Source organism: Haliotis rubra, unplaced genomic scaffold (assembly GCF_003918875.1).
Source record: "Haliotis rubra isolate DU_JTF1 unplaced genomic scaffold, ASM391887v1 Scf36, whole genome shotgun sequence".
Taxonomy (NCBI): Eukaryota; Metazoa; Mollusca; class Gastropoda; order Lepetellida; family Haliotidae; genus Haliotis; species Haliotis rubra.
In genome coordinates, this window is record NW_025767035.1 from 437,557 (window position 1) to 450,295 (window position 12,739).

General features: G+C 40.0%; 1 long non-coding RNA gene across 1 annotated transcript; it reads left to right on the forward strand.

The window, feature by feature from the left end:
• The first annotated feature begins 1,446 nt into the window (after positions 1-1,446).
• LOC124285417 lies at positions 1,447-12,394 on the forward strand. Its single transcript, XR_006900816.1, has 3 exons — positions 1,447-1,461; positions 10,210-10,212; positions 12,354-12,394. It is a non-coding gene; the product is annotated as an uncharacterized LOC124285417 (long non-coding RNA).
• Positions 12,395-12,739: the final 345 nt, after the last annotated feature.

The following is a 12,739-nucleotide window of genomic DNA, read 5'->3' on the forward strand; positions in this document are numbered from 1 at the left end:
ATTCAAATCAGCAACCATGATTTGTGTCACCCCAGATTACTGTCACTGCTGTGGTCATGTTTATTTACCACTTTGGTTAAACCATGGTAATGGTAAATAATCCTGGATCCAAACCCATGACCAGCTGATCCTGGCATGGATAAGGGATGTAACTCTGCACAGTGAGGTGGTGCACCTTACACCACAGAGCAAAGTCAAGGGTCAGTCCATGAAGTCTATTTTATCTGGACGAAGTTTTAATTATATTTTTGTATATATTGGTTTTCTTTCAATTGTTTTACACAAATGCAATGTAATGCCAGGAGTTGTTGATATACTGGGGGGAGGAAAAAAATAAGGGATCACAAGTGTTCCTTTATTTGTTTTCAGGTTTCTTCACAAGCTATGCCATACAAGCTATGTGATACAAGCTATGCGATACAAGCTATGCGATACAATGCTTGTGAAGAAACCTGAAAAAAAAATAAAGGAACACTTGTGCTTTCATGTGATCCCTTATTTTTTTCCCTCAGTATATACTATCACAGGTCGCTTAACATGTGATAGTGAGTAAGTTTGGATTAATCCCTCTGTGGACAGGATTTTAGTTACATCACAGTGTTATCGTCAGTTGATGTGGAAGGAAATCTTGACCACAATGGTAATAAACACCTGTTTCTTGCACCCATTGAGCAAAGCTATGCTAACAAAGCAAGAACCATAATCAAGGAGATTCAAACCCTGATTATAGGTAACCGACATGGACAACAGGGCCACCTTGCTCGTTTATCATGAGATAATTAATCAATACAGTTTTGCTGAAATAGGTCAGCACTGCTAGCAGATCAGGTAGGTCAGGTCGCCACCAGTCACTTGGATAATCACTACACACACACTTGTATTGTTTATATGTTCTGGAGGAGTTGCCCATTCAGACTGCAGAACATTACAGGTCACTCCTCAAAATACTTTAAATAACACCCGAGTCTCTCATATTGCTATCATTGATTTGACATGCTATGGTGGATCAACTATAGTCCTGGTGTTCTTTAGCTTGTTTCCAGTAGTAGACATTTAGTTAAATATGAGATGGGGAACAGATCAATCAAATTCATATGTCTCGTAAAAAATATGTCATAATGTTTTTTTCAATAAGCAATTTGTTTGCCTGTATATTTATACATATTTATATATTCATACTTGACAACATACAAATGCCATTTAAAGCGAGGTTAGGCTTGGAAAGTTGGCACTTTCAACAAGTTTGATTCATGTTGTCAAGAGTGACTTCAAGTCAACTGATTTTCATGTCTAAATTAATTTTGTAATTATTGAAGATCCTAAATACACGAGATCCCATTTCAAGCACAACATTAATTATAACATGAAGTCATAGACAAAAAAATGTACACAGGACCTTGGATCATATACGGACACACAGCGAAAAATATAATTCCATATGTGCCTATATTTGGCAATATGGTGACAATACTCAAAGTAAATTCTTTTGTGTATTTAGTCTTGGGATAACCAAACAAATCAATATTTTTGTATTGAGTCAAATCAGATTTCATGAGTTTTGAGATATTCTTGAACACAAAACAAATCTTTTCTGATTTCAGTTAAAGTTGACACATTTTCACAGCATCTAATTATAGTCTCCATATAATAGAAGAATACAGTATTTCATGTAATTCACAGATGTCAAATTAGTGTACAAAGTTTCTAAAGATTTATTTCACAATCACATATTGCGAATAAAGTGAGTCTGGGATCAAACTCACTGCCAACTGGTCAGCACAGTTAAGGGACATAACTCTGTACAAAGCGATGTGGTTGCTTCAGATACTGGGTCATCAGTTCCCCAACATGAGTAGACTCATTAAGAAAGGTCATTAAGAAGTAAGTGGTATCCGGCTGAGTCAGTCACTAATACCATCTGTCTGAACCCAGGCAACCTGACAGTTGGCAGAGAAGAATAAATAATTAAAAAGCATTCCACCTGTGATGTACCTGACACAGTGATGTGTTGCTAGTGGTAGTGTAGGGAGGTGTACTGAGATAATTAATTGTTTAAACTACTTGCTTTGAATAGTATTTCTGTAATATCGTTTAGATAATGAGTGATGGAAAGACTATTTTTAGCAGGTTGTATACCCTTACCACTTTGAGATTTGAACTCAAGACCAACAGATATTTTAAGGAACATCTTCTCAGCTCTGTGCCGCACCAACTGGGACCCCCATGATCCCTGTGCCTTCAATAATTACCTATTAGGTCATAATATATTAATTGTTAGGCTCTCATCCTTGCTGACCTCCCTACCAAACACCCTGCCTCACATGATGTTAATGCTCCCCAGCACCTACAGGTAAAAAGAATTGCTGCCGTCTTTCTCTCATGGTGAAATGCATCATTCTACCGTTCATACTTTATGTAAATCACACCAGTTGATGGATAATACACACAAATACCAAGAACAGTTTTTTATCAAATAATAAATATAAACATTATATTTTGCCTTCCACTTCACAATCTCATAAGAATTTGCATTCAAATGCATGTATATCCATTGGTTGCTTGTATCCCCAAACATTATGTATACCATATTGATGGACAAGATGTACCGCATGACATTAGTCTAGAAAAGTGAGAATATATTTAATGCCTCACTGTACATCAAAGCCAGAACATAAATTTGTGTGTCAACAGTTTTCTTCAGCTCCATGTCACCAGATGTGGATACTTAAAACTTATACACTGTATAACCATAACTGCAGGAGTAATTCCCAGGGAGCTGAGAATGAAAATCAGGGTGGTAATACCAAACAGCACCAGGAACTTCCTTCCATTGAAGTGGATTTGTTTATGTTAATGTTGTTGTTGTTAAAAAGATCTACTGACTCGTATTATCAAAATATTAATAAGAACGGAAATATTTGAGAGAATTTATGTCAACCAAAGGGAACATCCTTCATAACAAAAGTGTACTTGTTAGCCAAATCACAAATAACATGTATAATTAATTTCTGGAAATAGTCATTAATCGTTTGATAACTACATGTAGTTGTTCACAAAAATTATTTATCCCCTTTTATTATTGATGGACATTTGTTAATAAAAAAGTATAATCAGAACTTTTAATCTTCACATAACAAGTGGGGGCCTACAATCATTACTGGCAATGGCGTTTGACGTCTGAGTTAGTCCCATGTGGGATTATATACCTGGGTATAATAACGGTCTGAATAGGCCCCTTGACATGTGATAAGCTTAGATTATACATGTACGTAATGCCACAGAGTTGGGCGAGATTGGCCTGTATTATGTTCATTATACAATAAGTAATTTCATATTGCTCTCATTGATTTCTTTTCATACTGGAATGGTGTTTATGATTTCAGCTCAGAACAATTCAGCCGTCCATTGTCTCCATGGATTATTGGACTGAAATTGATTATACTTCAATATAACAAAGTAGTTTTGTTGTAATCCCATATATTTTCCCACACCTTATACTGTCATAAGCTTGAGGTGGAGAGCCTTGTCATGAACAGACATTCTTAAGATATTAATCAAAACATTGTTTCTGATTGTTTTACATATTCCACCAATCCAATAAAGTTAAACTTTTTTATAGATACAATATTTTTAATTTTGCTGAAAAACAAACTAACATGTCCACTACAAATAGCAGTCAAAAGATGGAGACAAGGTTAACTTTCCCAACAGAGGAGATCACATACAGATAACCTGCTGAATGAGAAAGTATACTTTCCCACCAACCAAACCAAATTTGTCAAAGAAACATTTGCAAAAAAAGAAATAACCTAATATGGCCTTACATGTCACATTAAATTTGGATGGCAAGACTATCTCTTACATAAGGCTCTGACGGATTTTCAGTATTTCTCATATCACATACCATCATTAATTGTTTAAATGTGAAAAGAAACATGATATTGTAAAATGAATCATCAACAGTATCAAAACAAATGAAGTTGTGTTGCAAAACTGATTCTTTCATAATGTTCCATATAGTAAACTTAAGTTACATTGAGTGAGTGAATGAGCAGGGGCGGATATAGCTTTTTTGAAAAAGGGGGGTGCACACTTCATTTTCACCCGAGTTTCAATGGTCATTTAATAAACTTTCAGGACAAAAGGGGGGATGCCCCCCCCCCCCTCTCTCTCTCGATCCGCCTATGATGAGCATGGTTTTACTCTGCTTGTAGCAATATTCCAGTAATATCACGGCAGGGGACACCAGAAATGGGCTTCACATGTTGTAGCCATGTGGGCAATCGAACCTGGGCCTTCGGGCTATGAAAAAAATTGCAAACGTAGTTACAACGAACACATGTATTTTAAAATAAATATACGGCAAGTGGCCAGAAAAAAAAATAACAGTTTGTTATATCTGGCAGTTTGTCATAAGCGTGTTTCCTATAGACATAGTTTAGTGGATCTATAACTGTTTAAACATACATTATAGACAAGCAACAAAATATCACAGCACTAAAATCAGCATTTTGTATATTCGATAATACTATATCTACTTTTACACCAAACATGTACAAATGTAATGCCAGTTGACATGGCCATGCCTCATATATGAACCTACAGTAAAATGGGACATGTTATTAATATGTTTTGTCATACATGACAGGTTCTCGACATAACCTCCATATTGACTGTTATTCAATAGGTTAAACTAGTGGTAATACAGGCCTGGTTAGATTGACATGTAATCCCTGACAACAGATATAATAATTGAACAGATCATTGGGTACAAACACTCAGTACACATGCTGGCTATTGTATTACATGTATGTATAGCATGACTTGTGAGTTATATGTTAAGCCATAAAGTTCTGCATATCATATCATATATTTGCTGTATGTCTGTATTCAGAAATTTGAACAATAGCAAATAATCTAATATGAACGTTTTGGGTATGGGACATTTAAAGGGAGACTATGCTAGGGCTAATTGGCAGTCCTATAAAGTTTGATTTGCATTAAGAAATTTCTTTGTGCGTTAATGCAAATTCTACAATATAAATCTAATGTTAATAATTCAGCTTATGTTAATCTAAACAGAAATAGAAACAAACTCTAAAAATAAGTTAAGAAGCTAAGTACACCCTGGTCAGGTTTTCCTCAAATGATAAACAACTGTACATAATACTCACAAGACGTTGAAGAACACTCAAAACAATTTGACTTGTTATGAGTTGTATAAAACTGTTTGTGTTTTATTTGTCATTAAATTATTTGGTTTGGTAATTGAGTGCAGTTAAATTATTTGGTTTGGTAATGGTAAGATGCAGGATTTCAACAGTAACAGGAATTCATTTACTTTTGAGAAGGCTTTGTCCTTCATTAGGATGACTGGCCATAGCTACATACAGTGAATTTTATCAGTTAATGTTCAAAGTTTAATAGTTACTTTCAGTTACTAATTTTGTATGATTGTTGTGATACTATTTTAATAGCTTTTCAACTAAACCATCAAAATGAAGGGGCCAGGCAAACAACATGCCAACATCACTATCCTGACACTGACCTTTGACCCGTCTAGTTCACTGATCCATATATGCCAAATATGCAATGAAATATTGTTCTTGTGTGAGGAAACACAGAGATACACTTAAACATGTCTCCCAAACACACACTAGATGTGTCTGTAAAACATGCAGACCTGTGTGCACCCCTGCATAGACACACATACAGTGCTGGAACAAAGCCAACCCCTATCATCACAAACAGACATGCTTGCTACTGCTGCTTTATGTTGACATCACAAATACTCTTTTATTACTTCCAGGAATCATGAATAGATCTCCATCAATAATAAACATCTGTTTCCCACCTATTCAAGTCAACCAAGATAATTTTTATCAGTAAACAACCTACATGTTGTGAAGCCCGAGAGACAAAGCATGTTATTGATGTCAGAAAACAGATCATGCACAGATAAAGAAACCAAAAACATCCAGGTGTGAAATATTTGATCCCCAGACACAGGGGATTAGCTTAGAATACAGGGCCATGTCAGATAATGGTGCCATGTGGGGATATTGGTGCCATCTGGGAATATTGGTTCCATGTGGGGGGATACTGGCGCCATGTGGGGATACTGGGGCCATCTGGGAATAATGGTGCCATGTGGGGGGATACTGGCACCATGTGGGGATATTGGTGCCATGTGGGGATACTGGTGCCATGTGGGGATACTGGTGCCATGTGGGGATACTGGTGCTATCTGGGAATACTGGTGCCATGTGGGGGGATACTGGTGCCATGTGGGGATACTGGTGCCATGCGGGGATACTGGAGCCATGTGGGGATACTGGTGCCATGTGGGAATACTGGTGCCATGTAGGGATACTGGTGCCGTCTGGGAATATTGGTGCCATGTGGGGGGATACTGGCACCATGTGGGGATACTGGTGCCATGTGGGGATACTGGTGCCATGCGGGGGATACTGGTGCCATGTGGAGATACTGGTGCCATGTGGGAATACTGGTGCCATGTAGAGGTACTGGTGCCATCTGGGAATACTGGTGCCATGTAGGGATACTGGTGCCATGCGGAGATACTGGTGCCATGCAGAGATACTGGTGCCATGCGGGGGATACTGGTGCCATGTGGAGATACTGGTGCCATGTGGAGATACTGGTGCCATGTGGGGATACTGGCGCCATGTGGGGATACTGGTGCCATCTGGGAATACTGGTGCCATGTAGGGATACTGGTGCCATGCGGAGATACTGGTGCCATGTGGAGATACTGGTGCCATGCAGAGATACTGGTGCCATGTAGGGATACTGGTGCCATGTGGAGATACTGGTGCCATGCGGAGATACTGGTGCCATGCAGAGATACTGGTGCCATGCGGGGGATACTGGTGCCATGTAGGGATACTGGTGCCATCTGGGAATACTGGTGCCATGTAGGGATACTGGTGCCATGCAGAGATACTGGCGCCATGTAGGGATACTGGTGCCATGCGGAGATACTGGTGCCATGCAGAGATACTGGTGCCATGTAGGGATACTGGTGCCATGTAGGGATACTGGTGCCATGTAGGGATACTGGTGCCATGTAGGGATACTGGTGCCATGTAGGGATACTGGTGCCATGTAGGGAACACTGGTGCCATGTAGGATACTGGTGCCATGTAGGGAACTGGTGCCATGTAGGGATACTGGTGCCATCTGGGAATACTGGTGCCATGTAGGGATACTGGTGCCATGTAGGGATACTGGTGCCATGTAGGGATACTGGTGCCATGTAGGGATACTGGTGCCATGTGGGGATACTGGTGCCATGGAGATTACTGGGCCAATACTGGTGCCATGCGGAGATACTGGTGCCATGCATGGGATACTGGTGCCATGTGGAGATACTGGTGCCATGTGGAGATACTGGTGCCATGTGGAGATACTGGTGCCATGTGGAGATACTGGTGCCATGCGGGAGATACTGGTGCCATGTGGGGATACTGGTGCCATGTGGAGATACTGGTGCCATGTGGGATACTGGTGCCATGCAGGAGATACTGGTGCCATGTGGAGATACTGGTGCCATGTGGGATACTGGTGGTGCCATGTGGGGATACTGGTGCCATCTGGGAATACTACCATGTAGGTACTGCCATGCGGAGATACTGGTGCCATGCGGAGATACTGGTGCCATGCGGGGGATACTGGTGCCATGTAGTGATACTGGTGCCATGTGGAGATCCTGGTGCCATGCGGAGATACTGGTGCCATGCGGGGGATACTGGTGCTATGCAGAGATACTGGTGCCATGCAGAGATACTGATGCCATGCGGGGGATACTGGTGCCATGCAGAGATACTAGTGCCATGTGGGGGGATACAGGTGCCATGTGGGGATAATGGTGCCATGTGGAGATACTGGTGCCATGTGGGGGGATACAGGTGCCATGTGGGGATAATGGTGCCATGTGGAGATACTGGTGCCATGTGGGGATACTGGTGCCATGCAGAGATACTGGCGCCATGTGGGGATACTGGTGCCATGCAGAGATACTGGCGCCATGTGAGGATACTGGTGCCATGCAGAGATACTGGCGCCATGTGAGGATACTGGTGCCATGCAGAGATACTGGCGCCATGTGAGGATACTGGTGCCATGCAGAGATACTGGTGCCATGTGAGGATACTGGCGCCATGTGGAGTTACTGGAACCGTGTGGGGATACTGGTGCCATGTGGGGATACTGGTGCCATGTGGGGATATTGGTGCCATGTGGGGATATTTGTTATTATTTTCTTCACAGATATAAATGGAACACAGGTGCCCCATTTATGTAATGTGCCATGGGTTAAAGTGCAGTGTTGCAACCCCTACGTGTTTCATGATCCTGATCATGGGTTTGAATCTGAGACTTTTTATGATTTTTAACCAAGTGTTAGCAATATACCCATGACACACTAGATATTCCTTTCACATTCTGTTGTTTGTTGCTGAATGCTACTCTGCATTATTGCAGGCTAATATGTTTGTGGAGTGTAATAATCAAGTCTGGATCACACAATCCAGTGACTGATACTGCAGGCAACAATCCACATGTTCAGGATATGAGGACACACTATCAACAGTCAACAAACATTGACTACCTGATCCATTAAGTCACCTCTTATGACCAGGGCCCACTTGCACAGAACGATCTTAGCGCTACAATTATTGTAAATCCTTAAGATCGCGATCTTAGGCTTCGGCTACAATCGCCATCGACTTCCACAAAGCGATTGTAGGCTAAGATCGTTGTAAGTTACAATCGAAACTTACAATTGGTCCGGACCAATTGTAAGGAGCTAAGATCATTGTAGTCTGTGACAAAATGGTGTTCAAGTTTCACGCAAATAATCAGCTTTACGTTTGGAGATAGCGTGCTTTTATATTGCATAAAACTGTACTGTATGATTCGCCTCGACACTTCAACAACACGGAGAATGCACAACCGATTTAACGTCGGATACATTGTTATTTGCTGTAGTGAACCACAGAACTATCGAGTCGATATCACAAAGTACTATTCCCAACCGATTCAGTGTTGGAATAAGTGTGAAACAACATACCTTTTGATAATCAAGGAAGGATACTAGCAAATGGTGTCCGCTCCGCGCGATTAACAATGGCCGTGACCTTTCATTAACTCAAGAGCAGATAATTTTAGTTTATGGGCAAGATGGGAGTGGTTTCCCCTGGCTTATGCCGTTGCCGTAGAGTCTGTCATGCCCAATGGCAGAGCTCAAGATATTTTCTTTTCGGTGATGGAGTGATTTTGTCTTAGTTAATCATTAAAGTAATCAAGTTAACGTGCAAAATCAAGATTCAATTTTAATTTCACTTTTAGAAAAATATTTATCAACGCCAATAGGGTCATATCATTAATATACTGTGAATGAGTATTTAACAACTGCTCTCTCGATATATTATTTTTGATATTCGTTATTTCCCTGTCATGAATTCTTTACAACACTTCTGTAGCCATATTACATTTTCTGGTTATATTGTGAGAAAACCAATACTTCTAGGGTATATTTTTGATTTTACACACACAAAAAAACAAAAGGAAAAAAAACAGCTGTGCACTAAACAATGTCTCATTGACAACCAGTGGCAAATCATGCATTTAGGTGTTATATCATAAGTAAATATTGTCGATATTTGATATATTATTATAATTTTCATAATTATTAAGTCACTAAATCTAGACCCAAATTTATGAATGTATTTTTCGCAGTTCAATATTTTCATAAAACATGGGTAGGTATTTCCGTGGTTGAAATATCACATTCTCAATTCATAAATCAAGACAGTTAAAATGTAGAAAAATATATGCTATAGTCCACGTAATCGTTTCCTTCGAAGATTTCTTGGAATTTTTGTCATGAACTTCTGCAAAGTGCGATTGAGGGAGGTATGTATTGTGTGCAGGGACCAGTATCACTCTCTATTTGCGCAGTATGCTATGCGCACTTGCAGACAACTGTAGACAGGAGTCGAGTTTAAGAAATTCGCACCTCCACCGTTGAAGAGTGCGATCTTAGCTAAGATCGCGATCTTAAATCCATACGGTCTTACAATCGCTCTAAGATCGGCTTTGTGCAAGTGGATTAGGGCAATTGTATGGTGATTGTAAAGTTGATTGTAAGGCCCTAAGATTGATTGTAACTAAGATTGCTCTGAGCAAGTGGGCCCAGCATAGGATGCTGGAGGCCTTCTTACACACAGAATCCCCACAAAGGGCTTTCTACATCATGACAATGACTGGTTTATACAGCAATAATCAGCCAAATTAAATATAGACTTGAAGCAAGGACAGCAGTGGATGATAGAGTGAACACTGAGCTCAGTGATGAAACATCTAAACATGTCTTGTGTGCTTGTAGTTTTACACCACACACAACAATAGTCCATTTACCTAAAAAAATTAAGTCTGGACCAGTCAAGCAAGTGATTGATATTATGAGCAACATAAGAAGCTGTCAGGGTATCAGTCATATCACCCCAATCCATTGAGCTATTGCATACAGCATGCTTGTTTCATTGTCATTTCTGATTGAACGAATTAGGCTGACACTGGTTATCTCCCCTTGATCTTGTAAACAGTACAGTCAAGGCATGGCATATTACTACATCAAGGGTCCTAGGGTCCTGTCATCACAGAGCTACTACAACCATCAGTGTCATTCCATGTTGAAGTATATGAAAATATACTTTCAACCACAACCCCAAGACAGAGCAGCCATTCAAAGTCCCATAATGGGAGTCAAACTACAGACCTGATTCAAGGTTAGATGCCTTGACCTTAGAGGTTGGAGGTCTCATGTATTTATTGCAGATACAGCAATCAGTTTTGCCATCAGGAAATTTGTTCTTGTGAAATATTGTTGAGCAATGGTTTTCTCTTGGCATTGTCTCTTGGCATTTACTTTTGGTGTACCTGATCACCTACAAATATCTGAATGTATAAATGTTTCACAACTCTGTAGGCTCACGTGTGTATCAATGCAGAATCTACATGTATATGAATGCAGTTTCTACCTGTATATGAATGCCGAATCTACCTGTATATTAAATGCCGGATCTACCTGTATATTAAATGCCAAATCTACCTGTATATTAGCACCTTCACCTTCAGGATGTCAATCAAACAAACCTTGAGAAGCTGCCATTATCGAACACTATTGCCCTGCCTCTCCAATTAATTTTAGGGATGGATGGGTAGCCTAGTGGTAGCTTTCGTCACACCGAAGACCAGGGTTTGATTCCCCACATAGGTACAATGTGTGAATGCCACCGTCATGATATTGCTGGAATATTGCTAAAAGCGGTGTAACATCATACTTATTCACTCCCAGTTAATTTTAACCAGAGCAGATGAACAGACCAACTACAGATAGTCCACCATGGTAACCAGGAAGAGCAACACATGCAGCATATACTCAATACAAGCTTTATTTTCAATATATCTTGGATGACATAAAACATCACCAGCTTCATATAAAAAGTCAAAAAGCAGGTTATTGTAGGTACAGCTGTAAAGCTTCTCTGACATCACTACAAGGACCTACTGCTACATACTAGCACGGAACATTTCACACTCACCTACATTCTTGTGTTGTACTAACTTCATCCATGTCACGGAAATCATGGAAATCTGAATATGCATCTATGCTTGACATATATTTTATGCTGATAATCAATACAAATCAAAGTTGAAACAAATACTGGGGTTCAATGTCCTGATTTCAGAATGTGGTCATAGAGTACAGGACCCCATTCCACAAAGCGATCGTAGCGCTAAGGTGATCGTAACTCCCATACTTTAACATAGACTTACGACTGTCGTAGCGCTAAGATGATCATAACTCCCATACTTTAACATAGACTTACGACTGTCGTAGCACTACGATCGCTTTGAGGAACGGGGCCCAGGTTGATAGTTTACTGGCAAGTTAAGAAGACGGAAGGCTACCAGACTATGGAATATGTGCACACCTTAATAGAAATAGACACACAAACTTCAGAGAAGACGCCATAAAGTGAGCACCATTATGATCAAAACTTACTATATTTTCAATGGAATCGAACAGTGAATTACAGAGCCTGCTAACAACACGGTGCAAGTGCAATTTGTTTGGTGTAGTCTCAGCTGTAACTGTGGTAGGTTTAATCAGTATGATTCACAATTTGCTGTGATCGTATCTCTGATTGTAACTTCTGTGGCCATATATAAAGTGTTTACACAGGTCGGTTGTTGACTGCTGTTTAAGTTTCTACATTGCCTGCACAGCTTACACTAATCAAGGCTGCAGTGAAATATTCCAGGTACAGTTGAGCACCGTTGTCTTGATATTCATGGGACCAAGTAAAAATATCGAGTTATCCGAACTTCGAGACATCCGATCAGAGCCTATCATTACATACCACTATGAAAGAAAACAGAACGCTTCTCAGTATGTTTTGATTCGAAACTATAATCCTTTGTCAGTAGTGTTTAGTCGTAACAGTGAGTACTTCCTAATTAATTCCTTCTTAATTAATCCTAATTAAATAAAAAAACAAGTGACACCTTCAACTCAATTAGCCCTAAGTAGTTTACACTACAGCAGCCTAAATTTGATTCCTGCCGCACATGTGTAAACATGTGGAAACAACCTCAGTTCAGAGGGATACTTGCCCATGAAAGGTAGGTGAATATCAAGTTTCTTTGT